Below are 27,301 nucleotides of genomic sequence, written 5' to 3' on the forward strand. Positions count from 1 at the left end.
CACCTATTTCCCTCTACATCTGCTAGCCCACCACTGAAAGAGGTCATGCAACATACTCAACTATGCTAGAGCCCATAATAGCTTGTGGCTGCACACGGAAGTTTCTAGCATGAATAATCTTATGATCCCTTTGAGCCTGGGTGGCGGACCGTAGGATGATCACACGGGTACTCCGTGATATCCTAGGACAACACTGGATTCTCCAGGTGCCCAAACTAACAATCCACCCAGATGTGTATTAAAGTTGCCACCTTAAGTTGAATCATTAATTAACAATCTCAAATCTGTCATGGATACACTCAAACCCAATCCACGTCTACGAGCATAGCATAGCAATATAAGCATAACGCAGAAGTAACTCCCAAGGGTTTGATAATAAACAGGGCAATAGGTTCTATCTCATCATCTGCTTCGCAATACCCACAAGTTAATCACATCCTAATCATGCAATGTTTGAGGATTGATACTAATGCATAAAAACTGGGTATGAAAAGAGTATGATCAATGTGTTACTTGCCTTGCTGATGATCCGCAAAATCTAGTGACTCGTAGTAGCACGCTTCGCACTCCGGGAATTCTATCGCAATCAAAGAATTGCATACATAAGCACTCAAGCGAAGATGCACAGGTAAAACTCAAATGACAGGATCAAATCTAAAAATTCAACTAAAGATATTGGATTCGCAAAAAGAATCAAATCAAACGGAGCAACGAAACTCAAACTATGAAAGAAACAAGATCCGTTTACTAATCTGGACTAAAGTCAAATTTTACAGTACCAAAATCTTGTTCAAGTTGGTTAAACAGAAAGAGGGCTTCGAGACGAAGATCTAGACGCTTGTTTCACCTGATTTGGATAAACAAGCGAAAAGTTATACTAGAACGAAGATTAGGGCAGAAATCGCGATCGAAAATAATCGCGGAAAACCCTGGAAAAAGAAAAACTGACGAACAGGCTAACGAACGAACGTTCGCTGTCTGCGGCTAACGGACGAAGAGCGTTCGTTAAAACGAACGTACGGACGAACGTCCGCTATTTAACCAAACCGAGAAAAACCAAAACAAAACCGATCTAAAAAAGATGAACTAGGGTTCCAAAAAAAACCGAACGGTTTTCTCTCGAAAACCGGCGGCGGCGGCGGCTTATACCTCCGGCGAGGATGGACGGCGGGGCGGCTGCGGCGCGGCGCGGATCGGGCGTGGGCGGCAGCGGCGGCGCTAGGGTTAGGCGGGGCTGGGTTGGGCTGGGGCGCTCGAGCCTCCCGGCTTATAAAGCCGGCCGGGCTAAGTGTCCAGGTCGGACACGACCCGGTAAGTCGGTTACTTTTTTTTAAATAAATCCTGATTCATAAAAACAATTAAAAAATACTAAACGGACTCCAAAAATCCTGAAATAAATTTTCACGGTCCTCTAATAATATTGCGGACAAAGTGAACATTTATTTGGGCCTCTAATGCAATTTCAAAAACGCATATTTTTCCTAATTCAAACAAAATTGCAATAAAATCCAAATAAAAATTCTTATTTGATTTTTAAATTTTTTTCTCCAATATTTCATTTATTTTGGAGAAGTCATATTATCTCCTCTCATATATTTTAATATGAAATATTTTTAGAGAGAAAAATAATAAGAATCAAAGTGATCCTTGTTTCGATATTTGATAAAATTCAAATATGAAAAACGTGAAATCCCCAACTCTCTCCGTAGGTCCTTGAGTTGCTTAGAATTTCGAGGATCGCAAAACGAAATGCAATAAAAACATGATACGCATGAATGACCTATGTATAACATTCCAAATTAAAAATTTGGGATGTTACAAACCTACCCCCCTTAAGATGAATCTCGCCCTCGAGATTCGGGTTGGCTAGAAAATAGGTGTGGGTGGTCCTTTCGTAGATCATCCTCTCGTTCCGAGGTGGCTACATCCTCGGTATGGTGGCTCCACTGAACTTTACAAAACATGATAATCTTGCTGCGCGTAACCCGACTGGCAAACTCGAGAATCTTGACAGGTTTCTCCTCATAGGTCAAATCACTGTCCAACTGAATTGCTTCCAAGGGCACTGTATCTCTCAGAGGAATATCGACCATCTCAGCATGACCCTTCTTCAACTGGGAAACGTGGAACACATCATGAACTCCTGACAGTCCTTCGGGTAACTCCAACTTGTAGGCCACTTCTCCCATACGTTCCAAAACTCGGTATGGTCCTACAAATCGCGGGGCTAACTTTCCCTTAACTCCAAAACGTTTAACTCCTCGCAGAGGTGGCACACGAAGATATGCTTAGTCTCCGATTTCATAGACTACCTCCTTGCATTTTGAATCTGCATAACTCTTCTGCCTGGACTGAGCTACCTTCAGTCTATCTCAAATAAGCTTAACCTTCTCTTCTGACTCTTTGATCAAATCTGGCCCAAACAACTGACGGTCTCCAACTTCATCCCACATCAACGGTGTTCTACACCTTCTTCCATACAGGGCTTCAAACGGTGCCATCTTCAAACTGGTCTGGTAGCTATTGTTGTATGAAAACTCCGTGTATGGCAAGTTATCTTCCCAACTAGATCCATAGTCTAGCGCACAAGCTCTCAACATGTCTTCCAGAATTTGATTGACTCTCTCAGTCTGTCCATCTGTCTGTGGATGAAAAGCTATACTGAACTCTAGTCTGGTTCCCAAAGTCTGGTGCAGCTGGTGCCAAAACTTTGAACGAAACTATGTTCCTCTATCTGATATGGTGGTCCTCGAAACTCCATGCAGACATACGATCCTGGTCATGTATATCTTGGCCAATTTCGCACTTGTATAGGTGGTCTTCACTGGGATAAAGTGAGCTACTTTGGTCAAGCGATCCACTACTACCCAGATAATCATATCCCGATCGGGTCCTGGGTAATCCGGTGATAAAATCCATTCCAAGCTTATCCCACTTCCATTCGGGTATAGGCATAGGCTGCAGTAATCCTGCTGGCTTCTGATGTTTTGCCTTCACTCTCTGACATACATCACATACGGCTACATACTCAGCAATATCCTTGTTCATACCAGTCCACCAGAAACGCTCCTTCAAATCTAAATACATCTTGGTGTTTCTGGGGTGTATCGAGTATGGCGAGTCATGAGCTTCCTGTAGTATCAACTTCCTGATTTCTGCATTATTGGGCACATAAACATGGTCCTCGAACCACAAGGTGTTGTGCTCATCCTCACGAAATCCTTTGGCCTTTCCTTTGCTCATTCTCTCCTTTATCTCGGCAATTTCCTTGTCATCCTTCTGAGCTTCACGAATCTTTCCCAACAATGTAGACTGAACTTCCATCGCTGCAACAAAACCTCTAGGAACAATCTCCAAACAAAGTTCCCTGAGATCCTCAGCTATCTCCTTTGGCAACCCTCCCGTTAGGAGAGTGTTGACATAACTCTTCTGGCTCAAGGCGTCTGCTACGACATTGGCCTTGCCTGGATGATAGTGCAGCTTCATGTCATAATCCTTTATAAGCTCCAACCATCTCCTCTGCCCGAGGTTCAGCTCCTTCTAGGTGAATATGTACTTCAAACTCTTATGATCTGTGTATACATCACAACGATTTCCAATAAGAAAGTGTCACCAAGTCTTGAGGGCATGCACTACGGCTGTTAACTCCAAATCATGAGTGGCATAATTTAAGTCATGCGGTCGACTTTGACGTGAGGCATATGAAACAACTCTTCCGTCCTGCATAAGCACTCCTCCAAGTCCTAAGCGAGAGGCATCGCAATACACTTGGAAATCCTTGCGTATATCCGGCAGAATCAGCACTGGGCTGTAGTCAGTCGTTCCTTCAACTCCTGGAAACTGGCCTCACATTCTTCTGTCCATTTGAACTTAGTGTCCTTCTTCAACAGATCCATCATGGGCTTCGCAATTTTAGAGAAATTCTTGATAAATCTCCGGTAATATCCTGCGAGTCCAAGAAAACTGCGGATTTCTCCAACTATGGTGGGTGATAGCCAATCGGTGACTGACTTAACCTTGGTGGGGTCTACTGCTATACCTTCTCCTGATATAACATGTCCAAGGAATCCAACTTCCTTTAGCCAAAATTCACACTTGCTGAACTTGGCATATAACTGATGTTCCCTGAGCTTCTCGAGAACTAAACGCAAATGCGCCTGGTGCTCCTCTTCATTCTTTGAGTATACCAAGATATCATCAATGAACACCACAACAAACTTGTCTAAGAACTCCATGAATACTTTATTCATCATACTCATGAAATAGGCAGGGGCATTAATCAATCCAAATGACATAACTGTATACTCATAAAGCCCGTACCTTGTGGTGAAAGCTGTCTTAGGTATATCTTTTTCTCGAAACTTCAACTGGTGGTATCCTGATCGCAGATTGATCTGCGAAAACATTTTAGCTCCTTGCAGCTGGTCAAACAGATCATTGATCATCGACAATGAGTACTTGTTATTGATCGTCACTTCATTCAACACACGATAATCAACAACCATTCTCAACGATCCATCCTTCTTCTCAACCAAGAGCACTGGGGCTCCCCATGGTGATGAACTTCGTCGGATGTAACCTTTCTCCAATAACTCCGTAATCTGCTTCTTGATCTCTTCCAGATCATTCGTGGGCATCCGGTATGGTCTCTTCGATATAGGCCCGGTGCCTGGCAACAGCTCTATCAAAAACTCGATGTCTCGATCTGGTGGCATGCCTGGTAGTTCCTCTGGAAACACATCCGGGTAATCCTTCACAACAGGCACTTCCTCCTGAACAACTCCTGAGAGGGAATTTATTTGGGTTCTCCTTGGCGCATGCCTGGATACATACTTGATTCCTTTTTCCCTCCGGGGTGGTAAGCAGAATTGACTTACTGGCGCAATCGATGTTTCCTCCATACATCGACAGCCAATCCATTCCTAGTATCACATCCAATCCTTGCAACTCCAGAATTATCAAGTCGGAGGGGAAAACATGACTACCTATGGTTAATGGCAACTGAAAACATCCACAGCTTGCCATATACTCAGCTCTGGGTGAGGTTACTAGCTTAGGTGTCCTAAGAACTTTAGTGGGCAACTTATTCTTATCCACAAATCCCCTTGATATGTATGAATGTGATGCACCAGTATCGAAAAGAACGATTGCAGTAAATGACTTAACCAAAAACTTACCGTTAACTGCATCTGGCTGTTCTTCAACCTCCTCCACGTTTACGTGGTTCACTTGTACCCTATTGAAAGGGTTGAGCTTCTTCCCAGAACTTCCATTGCCATTCCCATTCTTCGCCTCAGGGAACTCAGTGGCATAGTGTCCAGTCTTCCCGCACTTTAAACAAGTAATGTGACTTAGGTCCTTCTTGGCGGGTGTGGCTGGATTGGAGCGGTTCTGATTGCTGCTTGCTCCATTCCCATTCCCATTCTTGGGGCCATTATGATTATGCTCCCGAGTTTGGGGTAAAGCGAGGCTTCTGCTGAGCTCCTGAATTGTACTTCCCTTGTCCATACTTCCTCTTGTGCGAGGCCTTCCTCCGCATCAAGCCCCACTTTGACCTGTGGCTAAAGACCTTCAACGTTAAACCGAAGGTGGTGGTCGGCCAGCAAGCGGAGTGCGGAGGCGCCATGGTGGGCAAGATGCCCAACGTCACCTGGCTCGAAGGCTCCTATGTGGAGACCGTAAAGGGGTGGCAATCGGGGTGGTTCTACATCACCGAGCCGCGCGACACCAACTGGGTGGCGGCCCTCGAATTTTGATCCGGAATCCCCATGCGGCTCACCTCCTGGAAAGAGAAGGGCCTGTCCTGGGGTTCCTCGGTAGAGCTGACCGGACTCCAGACATGCGTCAAAAACATGATGAGCAAGAAAATCAAGCTCCTCAACGTGGTCCAAGTCATGCTCTTCCAACGGATCCTCCCGTGTCAAAGACGGGCATTCAATTTGTGGGAGTTCGACCCGGCTGAGCACCAGACGCTGCAAGAGATCTTCGACACGACGCACAAGGACGTCTGGAAGGTGCTGTTCAAGGGTGCCGAGGTACCTCCTCCCCTTACCGAGGACTGCGGACTCAGCGCAAAGCGCCCTGCCAATCCGGTAAGTCTTTTACATCTCATAAGATGTTCTTTTCCCCAGTATAACCACGCGCGGGATCTAAGCCTCCACGCCATTTAACAGGACTGGGTAGCGACAGCGGAGCAGATCGATTGTCCGGCTCCCCTACCCGAAGATCCAGCAGATGCTCTCCTAACGGAGATGCTGGTTCCGGCGCCTTATGAGGTGTCGGAGAAGAAGGCCAAGAAGAAAGCCACGGGGACCAGGAAGGGTCTCCAGCGCAAGGTTATATCGGACTCATCGTCCAAAAACACCAAGGCACACTCCTCCCACGAAAACAAGGAGGAGGAAGAGGAGAGTTCTCCCCCCCCCCCCAGCCGGGGGGACATGAAAAGGAAGGCCGCCCCATCAGGGGAGGCCGAAGGGTCCAAGAAGGGAAGGACCCTCCTCCCGGACTGCTCCACGACGGCCGCTTTTAGCGACAAGGAGTGGTTACCCAGGGACAAGCCCCTGGCGAAGTCATGAGTATCCGGATACTATAATAATTCTTGGTATGTCTTAGTGTACTGTTTCTTATCACGCCATGCATGATTATGCAGTCCATCCCGAGCCCATATCGATGTGTCTTCGTCGGATGATTCTTTGGGCCCGTCAGATATGGACAGCAATTCACTCCCGACCGCCTCCTCCCCATGCCCTACGGACGATGCCGATGTGTTGTCTCAAAGGGAAAAGAACCAAGGGGAGACAGTTCCGGAGGCGCCCCAAGGCGACATTCCAGGCGCTGGGCGCACGAGGGGCAAGACTCCTCTGGGCCCTAACGCCGGGGCAGCAAGTCTAGCCCCAAGCCGAATACGGCGCCGGAACCTCCAGTGGTTCCGGATTCTGTCAGGCAACCCCTCGCTAAGGGGGGCAAGCCATCTGTGCCGATGGCCTCTGTCCATCCAGAGGCATCGGACAACTTGCTGGAAGTGCTTCGCGGCGCTTCCATTGACGAAGAGTGTCGGTGTCAAAACCGGCGGATCTCGGGTAGGGGGTGCCGAACTGTGCGTCTAAGGCGGATGGTAACAGGAGGCGGGGGACACAATGTTTACCCAGGTTCGGGCCCTCTCGATGGAGGTAGTACCCTACTTCCTGCTTGATTGATCTTGATGATATGAGTATTACAAGAGTTGATCTACCACGGGATCATAGAGGCTAAACCCTAGAAGCTAGCCTATGGTATGATTGTTGTTGTCCTACGGACTAAGCCCTCCGGTTCATATAGACACCGGAGGGGGCTAGGGTTACACAGAGTCGGTTACAAGGGAGGAGATCTACATATCCGTATTGCCAAGCTTGCCTTCCACGCCAAGGAGAGTCCCACCCGGATACGGGACGAAGTCTTCAATCTTGTATCTTCATAGTCCAACAGTCCGGCCAAAGGATATAGTCCGGCTGACCGAGGACCTGAACCTGGCTTCAATGACGATGAGTCCGGCGCGCAGATTGAATTCGACATTGCAAGGTGGGTTCCTCCTCCGAATACTCCATAGAAGATTTTGAACACAAGGATAGTGTCTGGCTCTGCAAAGCAAATTCCACATACCACCGTAGAGAGAATAATATTTCCACAAATCCAATCTGCCGACCGCTTTTCATAATGTGACGTATTGCCGTGGCCTGGTCACGACGAACCGTTTTTTCGAGCCTGCCACTGCGCGTGTTGCGAGGCGGTTTTTATTGGCACATCCTGTTGAAGCAGAGATCGTGTCCCGTTATTACGGGATTCTCATCAATACAGATGTGGGTAACCCAATCGCGCCCGTTGTTATGACTCCTCGATTTTAGGCAAGTCCCAAACGGACACGAGGAGGACGCTTCATATTCACCCTTTTTATAACGAGGCCAAGGCCTGTCGTTTTTCTTCTCGCACTCGATCGAATCCTTCCCCCGCCTCGAGTTTCAACACCCAAGGCTCAGGTCAGGCGCTTCGGACCTTCAACCATGTTCGGATCCAACCTTCAAGGTCGGTGGATGCCCTCCTCTGTCATAGAGGAAGACATCAAGAAACTAAGAGAGGCTAGGTACTTGACCGCCGAAATCTCGCACAGGTTACCTGCTCGAGGGCAGGTCATTCCCACTCCCGAACCCGGCGAGAGCGTCGTATTCATCTCTCACCTCCTCCGAGGGCTAGGCCTTGTTCTAGATCCCTTTGTTAGGGGGCTCATGTTCTATTACGGGCTGGATTTCCATGACCTGGCCCCGGATTCCATCCTTCACATCTCGTCGTTCATCGTCGTGTGTGGAGCCTTCCTCCGCATTACCCCACACTTCGGCTTATGCCTCAAGACCTTCAATGTGAAGCCGAAGATGATTGAGGGGCGACATGCAGAGTGCAGAGGTGCCGTAATAAGCAAAGGCGCCGATGTTCCATGGCCAAGGGTTCCTTCCCGGAGGTGTCCAGTTAATGGCAACGGGAGTGGTTTTATATCACTTCTCCCCGTGGTACCAAGTGGGTAGCCGCCCCTTCCTTTCGCTCGGGCCCCCCGCCACAACTGACGTCATGGATCAACAAGGGGCTGGACTGGGGGCCAGTAAATGATGTGCCGATATTGCAGAGTCGCATCCGAGATCTCCTCGAGAGAGAAGTCAGCCTGGTCATGGTAATGCAAGTCATGCTAGTTCGTCGAGTCCCACCTTGCAAACGTCGAGTCCTCCGTATGTGGGAGTTCAACCCGGAAGGACCGCGAGCTATTCAGCACTTCCTCGGCATGACGCTCGAAGAGATGTACAAATTGTTCTTCGGACCAGAAATAAGGTGTCCGGACACCACCGAGGATGCGGGTGTGAGCGGCAATCGTCTAGATACCCAAGTAAGTGGTCCCATGGCCGAACACGTTGTCTTTTGATTTATCACAACATCATCTTGAAAAGTCGCCTTTTGACCAGGACTGGATAAAAAAGGCGAAGATGATCAGGTGTCCGGCCCCCTTCCCGAGGGCTCACCGGATCCTGTACTAGCCAGGATGCTTGAGCTTGCGCCTTATCAAGCGCCATCAGGGGAAGGCAAAGGGAGGAACAAAGAGGCCGAGAGCGACCTCACTTACTATTCATGCAGACCGGGGGAATCAGTGCCTCCTCGAAGGAGGATAACCGGGGGGAAGAATCTAAAATTCCCTCTCCCCAGGGAAGGAAGAGGACCGCCTCTGAAGACTTGGAAGTAATGGTCTCCAAGGGAGGGAAGAATCCTTTGTCAAAGGGTCCTACCCCGGAGGGTACCCTTGCCGTACAGTGCTCTCAAGGGGATCAGCCCTCCACCGAGTTGTAAGTAAACAAAGAGTACTTAATAGTAATAATATCCTGCTTTACTTCTGATGACAATAACCGAAGCATATATTTTGTAGTTCGGATCGTAGCCCTTCTCGACAGAGTTCATCTTCGGGGGATCTTCTTCCGGAGATAATGGAGAGCGAAACACCTCCCCATGCCTCCCCGCCTCATGAGGCAGGCGACCCTGAGGTGTCGTCACGGAGGATTTCTCCTGATTCGCCAAGGCCAAAGGGTAATCCTTCGGCCACCCGAAGTCCGGAGTATTCTGCTCCTAAGGAGAGCGACAGAAAGGGGCCGGGACCGTCCGGTGCACGACCCGACACACTGAAGGATCTTCTGGAGCAAGCGGCTATCTTAGAAGCGCATCGTACGCTAATGGTTACGGTGGTTGAGACGATTTCATCCGCCGAAAGCGGGCTGCATGAAGCTTTTATGGGCCTGCTGAGAGGCTTTGAGGTACGCAAAGTAGTATATGTTTTTGATGGTACCGCACACACTAGGTGTGCCATATGAAGATAGTAGCCCTTGAGGCTCTGGTTGATGTCAAAAACGGCGGCAAACAGAGGATCATAGTCCCAAGTAATAATCATGCCGCTTTCATGTCTAGGTGGCGGAAGGTCTGGTGGCTAGCCGGACTGGTGAGTTTGCCGAGCTAAAGCGGCAACTTGATGCGACAGATGCCGACATCGTGCTTGTAAACAAGCGGCTCGACGAGGCATAGGGTATGTGATTTCTCCGGTGATCAACACATAGTAAGAGGAGCATGATGCTAGTATCTTTAATATGTTGTGATTGCAGATGGGGCTGCCGTCGTGGAGACCCTTCGGGTGGAACTTGCCCGTGCCAAGGAACAAGCCAGGAAGAGTGATGCGGCCGCTCTAAAGGCGGTCGAAGAGCTGAGAGCCGAACAGGCTGCGCATTGCCAAAGCAAGGATAAAATGGCCAAGATGGCTGAGGATGCCGCCGACCATTACGAGCTTCTTGAAAAGGAAAATTGAACAAAGATGACGGACCTGGAGAACGCCATGGAGCGGCCAAGGACGCCCGCTCTAAAATCAGAGCAGCGATGGAGGAGCTGCGTCAAGCCGGGGATATTGCGGCTGGGAAGCCCTTTTTGTTGCGGACGAAGTTCGGAGATCCGAAGTATGCCCCTCTTGATCAACTATGGAGTTCTGCAGACGCATACGTGGATTTGGCAGCGAGTGCTGCTGATGCGTCCGAGTATTTCAAAGATCAAAAAGATCGTGAAGTGGAAAAGCTGTTCTGGTCGCAGTTCAATGTTCCACTGCGTCCACTGCTGTTGAATGAGCGCATGGCCGAGTGGGCCGAGCTCCATAGGCTGTCCGGGCTTGCCATGAGGTCTGTTGTGGATCATCTGTGGCCGGAAGGGCCAAGGCCGAATAGTTATTTTAGTTTAGTGCAACAGTTCCTTGGTGCTGTGCCGCGCGTCGACGCTATGAAGAGGTCGGCGTGCATAGAGGGTGCGCGGATGGCTCTTGCCCGTGTCAAGACATACTGGGCAGAGATGGAGGCCACCGCTATTGCAACCCATAGTTCGGCCGTGGGCCGAGTATCGGCCGAGCACTACTTTGAAGAAGTCCTTGAAGGCGCTTGTTTAATACAGGCTCAGTGCTCGAAGAATATTATGTTCTAGTGACATGTATTCCCATTGTAAGAACAATGTTTATTAACTTATAAAGGCTGTGTTTATACTTTTGCCTGAAAGTATTATGATGCCTCCTGTGCGGCCGTTTATGTATATAACCTGAAAGTTTGCAGTCGTCGGCTTCAGCCCCCACGCATATAATGCGGGGGTGTTCGCAAAAAACGCGTGTTCACACTTGATCCAACGTCTTGGTCCATTAAGGAGGTGATAGCGCAGCAAACGAGGCAATCGGACTATAGTGCTTTACCACTTTCACTTAGCCATAGGAGTTTGACGATGGGACTACTATATAGCCCCTGGTACCTCCGCGCTCATCCGAATACGGGGCGCGTACGTACATGACCGGGAAACGGCCCTTTGTTAATGCGGAGGAATCCCGAAGATTCTGCTAGGTCATCGAGTGGTTGACCAGTCTCGCGCTTTATCATGACAGTCAGTTTTCGGCTTTCTCTACAGAGGTGCTCACCCGGATGAACCAGGGCACGATCGCAGTAGTTCTCCTGGTGCCACCTTAGCCGATAGAGCGAAACGTAAGGTAGCAAAACACGGGAGCCGGGCAAACCCAACATTTGACCAAAGACATGATTCAGAGTTGATGCATATAATGCCAAACTCGCGACGCCGAACACTCCCTAAGGTATTCGGTCTTTACAACATATACCGGGCTGAATAACACCCTTGATAATGATCCCTGAGTGTCCAGGTACGTGCATCATTCTGACGTGGCGAAATGCCGATAACGTCAGCATCCTTCTCGGTTGTACAGAGTATCCAGAGGATGTGAACAACAAGAGACAGTAAAAAAGGTTTACACAGGGTCTTAATCTAAAAAGAAACCTTTGAGCGGGTCCCTGCTGCACGTCTGCGCCTGTGTCTCCGTTGTGCCGTATACTGGAAGGGTGTAGCACGATTGTCGTCTGTAAAAGAGAAGAACTTAGGTGAAAGTTGTCGTGCGAAAAAATTGGTTATTCTCGGTAAACCATGAAAATTCAAGATAAGTAAAGTTGAGCCGAACTAGCCCTGTTTACACGCGGGAAGCCCCACCGCCTATGAGGGTAAATCCATCAAACCAATCTTAGGTATATCTAAGCTGTTACAACTAGTGATGTGCCGGACCCGTCTAGCCGTGTCCGCGGTCTTGACGACCGACCGTTTATTCTAGTTGGAGAGGCCGTTTAGTGTTCGGCTGCAAAAGCCGCCACGCGTTCTTCCGCGCATAAGGAACGCTCGATATTTCCGCTAAATGTGATGATGCCATGTGGACCGGGCATCTTAAGCTTAAGGGAAGCGTAATGCGGTACTGCATTAAAACGAGCAAAAGCTGCTCTTCCGAGTAGTGCTTGATAGCCACTTTGGAATGGAGCGATGTCGAAGATTAACTTTTCGCTTCGGAAGTTGTCAGGAGAACTGAATACAACCTCTAGTACTAGAGAGCCCGTGCAGCGGGCCTCTGGGCCTGGTATTACTCCCTTGAAGGTAGTATTACCGTGGCTGATTCTTGTCGGGTCTATCCCCATTTTGCGGACTGTGTCCTGATATATCAGATTAAGACTACTGCCGCCGTCCATAAGGACTCGTGTGAGATGGTATCCGTTTATTATTGTGTCTAACATCAAGGCAGCCAATCCTCCGTGCCGGATACTTGTCAGGTGATCCATGCGATCAAAAGTGATCGGGCAGGCCAACCAGGGGTTGAACTTAGGGGTGACGGGCTCTACGGCGCGTGTGTCTCGGAGTGCATGTTTGCTTCTCTTCTTCGTCACGTGGATCATGTTCACTGTCTTGACCTCTGGTGGGAATTTTTTCTTTCCCCCAGTGCTTTGCTGGCGAGGCTCGTCCTCGTCTTCACTTGGTGTCTCCCTCCCCTTGTGTTCGGCGTTTAGCTTATCGGCCTGCTTGAAGACCCAGCATTCTCTATGGGTGTGATTTGCAGGTTTATCGGGGGTGCCATGAATCTGACATAGTTTGTCTAGAATCTTGTTTAGGCTGGACGGTCCATCTCTGCTGCCTTTGGAAGGCCTTTTCCGCTGACCCGGTCGAGAGCCCCTGAATCCGGCGTTTACCGCCGTGTTGTCTGGGCTGTCTTCGTTATTTCGACGCTTGCTTTAACTGCGTCTTGGTTTTCCATTGCCGTCCCTGACTTCGGATGTGCCTGGGTCGCTAGTGCTACTACGGGCTAGCTAGCTATGTTCGCCCGCGCAAAAGCGGGTCATTAGGCTTGTCAGAGCTGCCATTGTTCTCAGTTTTTCTTGGCCGAGATGTCTGGCGAGCCATTCGTCTCGGACGCTGTGTTTGAAAGCTGCTAAGGCTTCGGCGTCCGGGCAGTCGACGATTTGGTTCTTCTTAGTGAGAAATCAGTTCCAAAGCTTTCGGGCTGACTCTCCGGGCTGTTGAATTATGTGGTTTAAATCGTCTGCATCCAGAGGTCGGACATAGGTCCCTTGAAAATTAGCCCTAAAGGCATCCTCAAGCTCCTCCCAGCTTCCAATTGAGTTTTCAGGGAGGCTCTTCAGCCAGTGCCGAGCTGGTCCTTTCAGCTTGAGGGGCAAGTACTTGATGGCGTGGAGATCGTCTCTGTGAGCCATATGGATATGGAGGATAAAGTCCTCAATCCAGACCCCAGGGTCTATTGTTCCGTCGTACGCCTCTATGTTCACGGGTTTGAATCCTTCTGGAAATTCGTGGTCCAGCACCTCATCGGTGAAACATAGGGGGTGTGCGGCACCCCTGTATTTGGATGTGTCATGGCGTTCTGACGGTTGTAGTGTTCGGTTTTGGTTGTGCGCTGGAGCGCGTTTCCTTGATCCGTAGATGGATCTGGTCACGCCGGTCTTCTGATGTAAGTCCTCACGTGAATCGTGTGCTGACTTATGTGCGGCCTTGTTAGCCGCTCTATCGCGGCCACGAGGTGGTCGATCCGACCGGTCGGCCGTTTTTTTTTCCGGCTGTGTGGGCTCTAAGGCCTCATCATCAAATTCACGCAACAGCTTGCGCTTTGGATAGCTCTTTGTGTGGTAACTACCACCATACTTTTCTTCATTGTCGAGCACCTTGTTTTATCTACTGTTGAGCGTATTCTGCGCGGCCTTAAGCCTTTGCTTCTGCTTCTTCAGACTCCTCGCGGTGGCAATAAGCCTTCTGCGGAGGTTCTCTTGTTCCAAGTGCCTTTCCGGGATGATGAGTGCATCCTCGTCCGGACTGTTTTCCTCTCCGGAGGGGGGTTTATGAGCTTTATCCTCGGCGTCGCCGTCTCCGGACAGCGGATCCGTACTATGTTCGCCGTTTGCTGGTTCATCCTGCTCTGCCGCTGGGTCGATGTGGTCGTCGTTTCCTCTGGAGTCGACTGGGGTGTTATTTTCTCTTGCGCCGTTATCGCTGTTTTTGCCGAGGCAAGATTTGGAGCGGCGCCTACGCCGATGCTTTGGTTGCTTCTCGAGGGAGCTATCCTTCGCTGCATCCGTCCGTTCCTTGTCATTGTTTTCTTTGGGTGTATCCACCATGTACAAGTCATGTGATGAAGTGGCTGTCCAGCGCCCTGTGGGCGATGGTTCCTGTTCCTCTCCTGCATCGTTGTCCATGCCGTCGATGTCTTCGGAGTTGAAATCGAGCATGTCGGTTAAATCATCGACAGTGGGTACTAAGTGGGTGGTGGGTGGGTCGCGAATTTCTTCGTCGTCCGCATCCCATTCTAGCCGGACATAGTTTGGCCAAGGGTCTCTTGACAGGGAGAGAGACCTTAATGAATTTAGCACATCGACAAAAGGCGAGTGCTGAAAGATATCCGCGGAGGTAAACTCCATGATCGGCGCCCAATCAGATTCGATAGGCACGGACACAAGCGGCTCGGAGTCTGTGGCCGGGGATGAATCCAACAGTTCGGCAACACGGGTCTCGTAGGAGGTGAAGTCAGTATTCGGCTCTATCGCCACAGAGAGTGCGGCCTCCATGGCGGGGTCTATCCACTCGTCCTTGGATGGCACAATTTGTTCCGGATTGAGGGCCGGAGTAGTTGCAGGTGTGATCTCCCGAACATAGTCCGACGGGAGAGCTAAATCATGCTCGTCGTGATTGTGCGGCGCACCTGACATGGGCTCGAATCCGTCGAAGATCAAGTCTCCGGGGATGTCGGCAGTATAGTTCGAGTTTCCAAACCTGACCTGATGGCCAGGGGCGCATCTATCGATCTGCTCCAGATGGCCAAGCGAGTTAGCCCGCAGTACGAAGCCGCTGAATACGAAGATCTGTCCGGGGAGGAAAACCTCACCCTAGATCGCATTGTTGCCAGCGAGTTGTCCGATGATCGAAGGAGCCATCAAGCCTTACGGTGACGGCACAGTGGAACTCTCAATGAAAGCACCAATGTCGGTGTCAAAACCGGCGGATCTCGGGTAGGGTGTCCCGAACTGTGCATCTAAGGCGGATGGTAACAAGAGGCGGGGGACACAATGTTTACCCAGGTTCGGGCCCTCTCGATGGAGGTAATACCCTACTTCCTGCTTGATTGATCTTGATGATATGAGTATTACAAGAGTTGATCTACCACGAGATCGTAGAGGCTAAACCCTAGAAGCTAGCCTATGGTATGATTGTTGTTGTCCTACGGACTAAGCCCTCTGGTTTATATAGACACCGGAGGGGGCTAGGGTTACACAGAGTCGGTTACAAGGGAGGAGATCAACATATCCGTATATCATGTTCTGCCCCCATGTAACTAGTACTGAGGTGTTCGGGATAAACCTGAGCACTCTTTATCCCAATTTTGTGTCCTTCGAAGGAGGTGTTCAGCACAACGAACCCTGCAATCAGACTATAAAGCTTTATCACTCTCACTTAGCCGTAGAAGTCTACAATTTTAAATTTTGGCGAAGCCCCTAGTATTCAGAAGGCCGAATTTGGGGCACTATATACGCCTAAGTTGGGCAAGGCCGACTCCTCGCGTGAAGCGGAAAAAGTCTTTAAGGACTTGAGACCTCTCGAACGGCGACTAGCTCTCGCCTTATCATGACAGTGAATTTTCGGCTTTCTCTACTGAGGTGCTCGTCCGGAAGAACCGGGACACAATCGCAATAGTTCTCCCAGTGCTACCTTAGCCGATATTGCGGAACGTAAGGTACCAAAACATGGGAGCCGGGCAAACCCAACTATTGACCCAAGACATGATTCGGAGCTGATGCATATAATGCTATAAGTTCGGGGTGCCGCACTGTCGAAAGTGTTCGGACTTCTCACGCCGTATTTATGGGGTATACTGAAGCCCCTGGCGCATTGGTCGTACCAGAATGTACGGGTGCAATTTGTCGTAAATAAGCAGACAAGGAGAAAAAATAAATGCAATAATAGGCTAACGCTATACATTGTTGTTTAAATAGTACGTCAAAGCGTACGTATACAAGTAGTGCAATAAGCAAATAATAGGACTATTTGACATGTCTTATCCAACGGAAAGCTGCGTATGGGTATGTAAAAACAGGTACATCGATCGTTATCAGAGACCACCTGGGATTTCCCTTGTACGTCACAGCTTCTTGCTTCCTTGGTATTTCCTTCCCCTAATGCGTCCAGCAATCAGACTGCCGAAAAGGGCTTCCAGAGAGTAGGGTCCTGAAAGAGAGAAAATGATAAAGGTATACAGCCCCTGGGGCGGTTGAGCCGCATTGTGGGACGTGTCCTAGCCGTGCCTCCACCTATGCCCATGGTATTTTTAGTGCGTAATTATGTACGCGCGGCAAAGATTTCGTCGCTTGACTGGGACTAGGACGGAGGCCGAATTGTTAGGCGAGCTCTGAACATGCCAGGCGATCCTGTTGCAGGTTTCTCCGGACTCGCTTGAAGGTGTCCGGGGGCTTTATCGCCGAATTGGCGGTTTGCCTTAAAAGGCTGCTTTGTGCTTCTGCTGCGAGGGCTGCAGTGTGCTCCTCCGTGCAGAGCGAGCGTTCTGTGTTTCCATTGACTGTTATAACCCCACGAGGTCCTGGCATTTTGAGCTTGAGGTATGCATAATAAGGTACCGCATTGAATCTGGCAAATGCGGTTCTTCCGAGCAGTGCGTGATAGCCACTGCGGAACGAGACGATATCGAAGATTAACTCCTCGCTTCGGAAGTTGTCCGGAGATCTGAAGACCACTTCCAGTGTGATTGAGCCCGTGCAACGGGCCTCTACACCTGGGATGACACCTTTAAAGGTGGTTTTAGTGGGTTTGATCCTCGAGGGGTCTATACCCATTTTGCGCACTGTATCCTGATAAAGCAGGTTCAGGCTGCTACCACCGTCCATAAGGACTCGGGTGAGGTGAAATCCGTCAATGATGGGATCAAGGACCAATGCGGCAGAACCGCCATGACGGATACTAGTGGGGTGGTCCCGACGATCGAAAGTGATCGGACAAGAAGACCATGGGTTGAACTTTGGGGCGACTGGCTCCATCGCATAGACGTCTCTTAGTGCACGCTTCCGTTCCCTCTTGGGAATATGGGTTGCGTATATCATGTTCACCGTTCCGGGACTCCTCCTCATTGTTGCTATGCAGCCCCTTTTCCTTGTTTTCGGTATTCAACTTGCCGGCCTGCTTGAACACCCAGCATTCTCTGTTGGTGTGATTGGCAGGCTTGTTGGGGGTGCCGTGAATTTGACACGAGAGATCGAGTATGCGGTCCAAACTGGACGGGCCCGGGTTGCTTCTTTTGAACGGCTTCTTCCGCTGACCGGATTTAGAGCCACTGAATCCGGCATTGACTGCCGTGTCTTCGGCGTTGTCACTGTTGTTGCGGCGCTTGTGTCTGTTGCGACGTGGTCTGCCGTTACTATCTTTGGCATCTGAATTGCCATGACTTCTTGATGTGTTGCTGCTGCGAGCCAGCCAGCTGTCCTCGCCCGTGCAAAAGCGGGTCATGAGTGTCGTGAGGCTGCCATAGACTTCGGCTTCTCCTGGCCGAGGTGCCGGGCGAGCCACTCGTCACAAATGTTATGCTTAAATGCCGCTAAGGCCTCTGCATCCGGACAGTTGACAATTTGGTTCTTCTTAGTTAGGAATCGGGTCCAGAATTTCCTGGCCGATTCCCCTGGCGGCTGAGTTATATGGCTCAAGTCATCAGCATCCGGTGGTCGCACATAAGTGCCCTGGAAGTTGTCAAGGAATGCATCTTCCAAATCCTCCCAACTGCCAATGGAGTTTGCTGGCAAGCTATTCAGCGAATGCTGAGCTGGTCCTTTGAGTTTTAGTGGGAGGTACTTGATGGCATGTAGATCGTCACCGCGGGCCATGTGGATGTGGAGGAGGAAATCCTCGATCCAGACCGCAGGGTCTGTTGTGCCATCGTATGACTCAATGTTCACGGGTTTGAATCCTTCTGGGAATTCATGATCCATTACTTCATCGGTGAAGCATAGGGGGTGTGCGGCGCTTCTGTACCGGGCTATTTCACGACGCAGTTCATACGAGTCTTGTCTGCTGTATTCGGCCCGGCCGGATTTTCTTTTAGTGTATCCGGCGTGACGATCATCGTCATGTGTTGGGGCGTGACCCTGTGATCCGTAGATCGATCTTGTATGTCTTGCTTTGTTTTCTAATAGGTCTCGCAGGTCCCGCGTGTTGCCCCGGGCCTTGGTATTTTTGTTTGAATGGCGGCGGGGTGCGGGCTAGACTTCGGGCTGATATGCCTCTCTGTCTCGGCCACAAGGTGGCGGATCAGCCGCATCATACGCTGGTGATGTAGGTTTTAATGCTTCCTCCTCGAGTTGGGGTAGCAACCTGCGCTTTGGGTAACTCTTGGTTGGGGGCTCGAGTTTGTATTCCTCAGCCGCCAGGACTGCAGTCCATCTATCCGCTAGCAGATCTTAATCAGCTCGAAGCTGTTGTTGCTTTTTCTTCAGGCTGTTTGCTGTGGCTATAAGCCGGCGCTTGAAACGCTCCTGCTCGACGGGATCCTCAGGCACGATAAATTCTTCGTCGCCGAGGCTCACCTCGTCTTCGGAGAGAAGCATGTAATTGTCATCCTCTGGTTCTCCGTCTGCTGCCTGTTCCGGAGGGCTAGCTTGTTCATCCTCCCGCTCGAGGTCTGGCTGGAGGGGATTGTCATCGTCTTCGGCACTATCCGGAGCGTTATTGTCTCTTGTGCCGGCATCGCTGCTTTTGCTATGGCGTGACTTAGAGCGGCGCCGCTGACGTCGGTGCTTGGATTGCTTCATGGAGGGATTATCCTCCGCTGTCTTATCGCCATCCCCTTCTTTGGGGGTGTCCACCATGTATATATATCATATGATGAGGTGGTAGTCCAGCGCCCTGTGGGTGGTGGTTCCTGTTCGTCTCCTGCATCATCGTCTATACCGTCAATGTCTTCGGAGCCGAAATCGAGCATGTCGGTTAAATCATCGACACTGGCTACTAAGTGGGTGGTGGGTGGGCAGCGAATTTCTTCATCGTCCGCATCCCATTCTAGCCGGACATAGTTCCGCCAAGGATCTCCTGACAAGGAGAGAGACCTCAATGAGTTTAGCATGTCGCCCAGTGGTGAGTGCTGAAAGATATCCGCGGAGGAAAACTCCATGATCGGTGCCCAATCAGATTCGATCGGCACGGACGCAGGCGGTTCGGAGCCTGTGGCCGGGGACGAATCCAAGTGTCCGGCAACACGGGTCTCATAAGAGGTGAAGTCAGTATTCGGCTCTATCGCCGCTGAGTGTGCAGCCTACGTGGCTGGGTCCATCCACTCGTCCTCGGACGGCGCAATCTGCTCCGGATTGAAAGCCGGAGTAGCTACAGGTGGGATCTCCTGAACATTGTCCGTCTGCAGAGCTAAGTCATGCCCGTCGTGACTGCGCGGCGCACCTGACATGGGTTCAAATCCGTCGAAGATCAAGTCTCCACGGATATTAGGAGTATAGTTTAAGCTTCCAAACCTGAACTGACGGCCAGGGGCGTAGCTTTCGATCTGCTCCAGATGGTCAAGTGAGTTGGCCCGTAGTACGAAGCCGCCTAATACAAAGATCTGTCCGGGGAGGAAAGCCTCCCCCTGGATCGCATTGTTGTCGATGATCTAAGGAGCCATCAAGCCTTATGGTGACGGCATAGTGGAACTCTCAATGAAAGCACCAATGTCGGTGTCAAAACTGGCGGATCTCGGGTAGGGGGTCCCGAACTGTGCGTCTAAGGTGGATGGTAACAGGAGGCGGGGGACACAATGTTTACCCAGGTTCGGGTCCTCTCGATGGAGGTAATACCCTACTTCCTGCTTGATTGATCTTGATGATATGAGTATTACAAGTGTTGATCTACCACGAGATTGTAGAGGCTAAACACTAGAAGCTAGCCTATCGTATGATTGTTGTTGTCCTACGGACTAAACCCTCCGGTTTATATAGACACCGGAGGGGGCTAGGGTTACACAGAGTAGGTTACAACGGAGGAGATCTACATATCCGTATTGCCAAGCTTGCCTTCCACGCCAAGGAGAGTCCCACCCGGACACGGGACGAAGTCTTCAATCTTGTATCTTCATAGTCCAACAGTCCGGCCAGAGGATATAGTCCGGCTGTCTGAGGACCCCCTAATCCAGGACTCCCTCAGTAGCCCCTGAACCAGGCTTCAATGACGATGAGTCCGGCGCGCAGATTGTCTTCGGCATTGCAAGGCGGGTTCCTCCTCCGAATACTCCATAGAAGATTTTGAATACGAGGATAGTGTCCGGCTCTGCAAAACAAATTCCGGAGCAGGAGGATAATGTCCAGATCCGGAGCAGGAGGCAAATGGATGGCCTCTACCGTCCGCAAGAAGGATATGAAAAAGCTTCGGGAGGCCGGGTATCTGGCCAAGAAAATCAGCCACTGTCTCCCGACGGCGGGACAGATCGTCCCTACTCCGGAACCCCACGAGAGGGTTGTATTCCTCCCTCACTTTGTTCGTGGGCTAGGGTTTCCCCTCCACCCGTTCGTTCGTGGCATCATGTATTACTATGGGATCGATCTTCATGATCTGTCCCCTAATTCGTCCCTCAATGTCTCGACATTCATTGTCATGTGCGAGGCTTTTCTCCGCATCTCGTCACACTTCGGCTTATGGCTGAAGATTTTTAATGTGAAGCCCAAGGTAGTGGGTGGCGAGCACGCCGAGTGCGGGGGCGGTATGGTGAGCAAGATGCCCAATGTCATATGGCCAAGATGCACCTTTAATGATTCTATCAAGGAGTGGCAACAGCAGTGGTTTTATATCACTGAGCCGCGCGGCGCGGAATGGGCCGCTACTCCCGAGTTTCGATCCGGTGCCCCCCTGCGGCTTACATCCTGGGTCAAGAAGGGCCAGAACTGGTCCTCGTCTGACAAACTGTCGGTGCTCCATACGCGCGTTAAAGATATGGGAGACAAGAATATTGAACTTGTCAATGTAGTCCAGGTGATGTTAGTTCGCCGGATCCTGCCTTGTCAACACCGGACTTGCAATCCATGGGAATTCGATCCGGCCAGGCACCAAACCTTACGAGAGCTTTTTGGCTCCTCGCACAAGGACATCTGGAAGGTGCTTTTCAACTCCAGCAAATCATGGCCGGACTCCGCCGAGGACCGCGGGTACCCACTGTCCCGCCCTGCAAGTTCGGTAAGTCATCATACTTTTTATCCGCATAACCCAAAGGAAGCGCTTGACGTGTTTTCTACAACTCTCCCAGGGCTGGACGAAGAAGGCGGAGCGGATCCATTGTCCGGCGCCGCTGCCCGAAGAACCGGCCGTCCCACTTCTGACGAAGATGCTGGTCCCGACGCCTTACAAGGTGCCGAAGAAGACGGCCGAGAAGGAGGCCAAAAATACCCGGGGCGGCCTTCGTCGCTGCTGCACTTTGGACACCATATCCGAAGGCTCTGATGCTCGTTCAGCCTCCGAAGAGGACGACGAGGAGGAGGAAGATGAATCCCCTGTGGGAGGAAGAAAGAAGAGGACGGTCTCCGTACACTTGGAGGCCGAGCCGCCCAAAAGGGGAAAGGCTCCTCTTCCGGAGGAGTCCACTGCCGCTGCCGACAGCGGCCCGACGTGGGATCCTAGGGCCCGGCCCCTGGTGAACTCGTGAGTATATAAAATCCTAGTACGTTTATGCGTCCAGACTCATCATGGCATAGTATTTTAACCTGAGCCATATTTTTTGTAGTCCGGCGAGGTCCCGTACCAAACAATCCTCATCAGAGGATTCGCTGAGCTCGGATGCTATGGAGAGCGGGACGACCCCAGAGGCTCCTTCCTCCAAACAGGTGAATAACACCGGACCCCGACCAAGGAGGAGAGGAAAAGACCGTGAAGGCGGTGCCTGGAGGTCAAACTTCAGGGGCCGGACACATGGGGGAGAAAATTCCCATGGGAGCTGACGGCGGGGGCCATCTAGAATTCGGCTCCCAGCCGGATACAGTTCCGGAGACCAATACGGCTCCAGAATCAGGCAGGCAGCCTCTCTCAGCTGGAGGGGACATGCCTGTTCGACCGGCAACCTCTGTCCAACCAGAGGTGTCGGATGCTTTGTTGGTGGCACTGAAGAGCGCCTCCATCATCAATGAACACCGTACCCTTATGGGTGCGGTGATTGAGAAGATTCAGTCTGCCGAGAGTGGACTGAATGGAGCCTGTATCAGCCTTATAAAAGGTTTTGAGGTATGTTTTATGAGGTTTCGAAGAGTGTCATGGTATGGATAGTAGCCCCTGATACACTGTTCGGTGAAAGAGAATCGGACAGAGGATCAAATTTATGTTCGCAGGAAGACTCATTGAATGACATCTATTTCTCTTCTGTTATAAGCAGGCGTCTGTAGCGGCTGCTGCCTCTCATACTGCGGAGATCTCCGGACTGAATCAAAGTCTGGAGCGGGCCAAAGAAGAACTTGGCCAGTTGAAAATGCAGTTGGGAGATAAACAAGGTATGCACAAGTCTTGTTCGCGTTTATTGCGAATGAATTTTCAGTATGATGAAATAAGCTTCATGATTTGCGCTAGGGATGGTGACCGAAGTCAAGGCTCTTAAGAAGACTGTGGCCGAGGCCGAGAAAAAGGCAGCCACAGTGCCGGCTTTTCGTGAGAAGCACGAGGCCAGGGTTATTAAAGCTGAGCAGGAGCTGCAAGAGGCCGTGAGGAAATGCGAGACCTTGGAGCAGAGTTTAACGGAGAAAGAATCCGAACTCACCAAGGTGCATCAGGCCATGAGCGATGCCCGGGGGGAAACCCAAAGCGCCTCGCAGGGGATCCAAGAGGCGAGAAAGATCGCGGCGGGTTAGGCTTTTTCCATGTAACGCAAGTATTTGAGGGGAAAATTATGTTTCTAATTTTGAATTCGGATTTCTCAGGGGTATTTGCCGAGCTGCCCCGCAGCATATCAGATGCCGCCCAATTCTACCGAGCCGAAGAAAGGAACACTGCGGATAAGCTCTTCTCGTCGCAGTATTTGGCACCGAATTATCCGGTGCCCTTTGTCGATCAACTGAAACAGCCGATCGAACTGCATAAGGCGGCGGAACTGGCCATGAAGGATATGATTATCCGGCTATGGCCCGCCGAGCCGATTCCAAGTAGCTACTTCGGCCTCATGAAGCGGCTTGTGAGTGCCTGCCCTCGACTTGATGTCATCAAGCGGTCGGTCTGTATAGAAGGTGCACGAATGGCCTTCACCCGCGCAAAGGTGCACTGGGGGAAGATGGATGCTAAAAAGCTGATGACCGAAGGACCGCCAGAAGGGAAGGAGCACCGCAAGCCCGCATAATATTATGAGAGTGTCCGGAAAGGATCCTACCTTGCAGCGGAGCTATGTACCAAGGACATTATATTTCCATGAATGCAAATCATGTTGTCCTTTGTAATGTTTGAACAAGGTCATTTATATTATTTATTGCTTGTTATATAAAAGTTTATCCTCCTGCGCGGCCGTTTTATATATTAATCCTGAGAGTTGGCCAGTCGTCGGCTTCTGCCCCCACGTAAGAAGTACGGGGGTGTTCGGGATAAACCTGATCACTCTTTATCCCAGTTTTGGGTCCTTCGAAGGAGGTGTTCAGCACAACGAACCAGGCAATCGGACTATAAGGCTTTATCACTCTCACTTAGCCATAGGAGCTTTAGGAAGGTAGGCGCAGCCCCTGGTGTTCGGAAGACCGCACGGGGTGCTCTATAAGCACCTGATCGGAAGAAAAACCGATCCATCGCACGCTGCATTTGTTATGGCATTATGCGGGAGAAATCCCTAAAGATTTTGTAACCTCTCGAACAGCTGACCAGCTCTCGCCGTATCATGACAGTCAGTTTTCGGCTTTCTCTACTGAGTTACTCGTCCGGAAGAACTGGGACACAATCACAGTAGTTCTCCCAGTGCTACCTTAGCCGATATAGAGGAACGTAAGGTACCAAAACATGGGAGCCGGGCAAACCCAACTATTCACCCAAGACATGATTCGGAGCTGATGCATATAATGCTATAGGTTCGGGGTGCCGAACTTCCGTGAAGGTGTTCAGACTATATTGCCGTGTTATGGGTAAAACGAAGCCCCTGGCATATTTTAAGGCATATCGTTGTGTACGGATGCCACTTGACAAAAGAATTTCAATAAGAAATAATAGCAGGTAAGCGTCATATAAATCCACATGTTGTATTTGAATAGTACGTCTATGCGTATGAGTACAGGTAATGTGATAAAAAAAGGAATATGACTGCGGAACCTGCTGAGACCTGGGGGAAGAAGCTGAGTGCGGATCCGGAGTATAGCCGGATGGTCATTGCGGGGAATGTCTAAGGATTCCCTTGCGCGTTCAAGCTGCCTCCATATCGCCCGTCCTGGTCGACGCAAAGGTGAACCTGCGAAGGAAATGTAAGAAATGTTTGCGTGCCGGAGAGCGGTTGAGCCGCCAAGTGCGGCCTGTCCTGGCCTTCGCCGGAGTGTTTAATCGAGCTCTGGACGAGTCGGGCTATCCTTCCGCGAAGTAGTTCGGAGTCCCTGACGGTGTCCGGGAGCCTGGACATCAACTCGAGGTTCGGCTGCAAGGTGCTGCTCGTTGCTTCTGCTGTTAAGGTAGTGGTGTACTTGTTGGTGCCGAGGGAAGGTTCGGCCTTGCCATTAACCGTGATGACGCCGCGTGGACCGGGCATCTTGAGCTTACGATAGGCATAATGTGGCACCGCGTTGAATCAAGCGAACGCGGTTCGTCCGAGCAGTGTGTGATAATCACTGCGGAAAGGGACGATTTCGAAGATTAACTCTTCGGTATGGTAATTTTCTGGTGATCCGAAGACTACCTCAAGGGCAATGGAGCCTGTACAGCTGGCTTCCACACGTGGTATAATGCCTCTGAAACTGGCTTTAGTGGGTTTGATCGCCGAATGATTGATGCCCATCTTGCACACTGTGTCCTGGGAAAGCAGATTTAGACTGCTGCCTCCGTCCATAAGGACTCGTGTGAGGTCGAACCCGTCAATTATTGGGTCGAGGACTAGTGCAGCTGGATTTCCCTGATTGGCGTTAACCGGACGATCCGTGCGGTTGAAGGTGACCGGCCCTAGTTTATATTGTGGGACGACTAGTTCCGTTAAGTCGGCATCCCTAAGGATGCATATCCGGTCCGAGTTGGGAATTTGGGTGGTGTTTACCCCATTCACCGATTGAATTTGCGGGGGAACTTTCTTTTGCCCTCCTGTGTTTGGTGATCTGGGCTCTTCGTCGCCATCATCACTTTGAGACCCCCTTCTCCATTTTTGGCGCCTGCCCTGATGGGTGGCTGGCATTCCTGGGGTGCCATGAATTTGGCATTGGCAATCGAGTATGCGGTCTAGACTGGATGGGCCCGAATTGTTATTTTTGAGAGGCCCTTTCCGCTGACCGGACTTTGAGCCCCTAAACCCGGCATTAACTATCGTATCTTCGGCGTTTTCACCATATTTGTGGCGCTTGTGTTGCTTGCGTCATGGTTTGCCGTTGCTATCCCTGGCCTCTGATGTGCCAGGTTTGCTTGCTGTATTGTTACTACGAGCCAACGAGCTATCTTCGCCTGCGCAAAAGCGGGTCATAAGTGTCGTGAGGGCTGCCATGGATTTTGGCTTCTCTTGGCCGAGGTGCCGGGCGAGCCATTCGTCACGGATGTTATGCTTAAATGCCGCTAAGGCCTCTGCATCCGGACAATCGACAATTTGGTTCTTCTTAGTTAGGAACCGGGTCCAGAATTTCCTGGCCGATTCCCCTGGCTGCTGAGTTATAGGACTTAAATCGTCAGCATTTGGCAGTCGCACATAAGTGCCCTGGAAATTGTCCAGGAATGCATGCGCCAGGATCTCAAAACTTCCGATGGAGTTTGCCGGCAAGCTATTGAGCCAATGCCGAGCCGGCCCTTTGAGTTTTAGTGGGAGATACTTGATGGCATGTAAATCATCCCCGCGGGCCATGTGAATGTGGAGGAAGAAGTCTTCTATCCATACCGCGGGGTCTGTAGTACCATCATATGATTCAATGTTTACGGGTTTAAACCCTTCTGGGAATTCGTGATCCATTACTTCATCGGTGAAGCATAGGGGGTGTGCAGCGCCTCTGTGCCGGGCTATGTCACGACGCAGTTCATACGAGTCTTGTCTGCTGTATTCGGCCCGGCCGGATTTTCTTTTAGTGTATGCGGCGTGACGACCATCGTCACGCGTTGGGGTGTGACCCCGTGATCCATAGATCGATCTTGTATGTCCTGCTTTGTTTTCCAATACGTCTCGCAGGTCCTGCGTGTTGCCCCGGGCCTTTGTATTTTTGTTTGAATGGCGGCGGGGTGTGGGCTGGACTTCGGGCTGATATGCCCCTCTGTGTCGGCCACGAGGTGGCTGATCGGCTGCATCATACGCTGGTGATGTAGGTTTTAATGCTTCCTCTTCGAGTTGGGGTAGCAACCTGCGCTTTGTGTAGCTCTTGGTTGGGCGCTCGAGTTCGTATTCCTCGGCCACCAGGACTTCAGTCCATCTATCCGCTAGCAGATCTTGATCAGCTCGAAGCTGTTGTTGCTTTTTCTTCAGGCTGTTTGCTGTGGCTATAAGCCGGCGCTTGAAGCGCTTCTGCTCGACGGGATCCTCAGGCACGATAAATTCTTCGTCGCCGAGGCTCACCTCGTCTTCGGAGAGAGGCATGTAATTGGCATCCTCTAATTCTCCGTCTGCTGCCTATTCCGGAGGGCTAGCTTGTTCATCCTCCCGCTCGAGGTCTGGCTGGAGGGGATTGTCGTCGTCTTCGGCACTATCCGGAGCGTTATTGTCTATTGTGCCGGTATCGGTACTTTTGCTGTGGCGGGACTT

This window comes from Triticum aestivum, chromosome 7D, assembly GCF_018294505.1.
Source record: "Triticum aestivum cultivar Chinese Spring chromosome 7D, IWGSC CS RefSeq v2.1, whole genome shotgun sequence".
NCBI classification, from domain to species: domain Eukaryota; kingdom Viridiplantae; phylum Streptophyta; class Magnoliopsida; order Poales; family Poaceae; genus Triticum; species Triticum aestivum.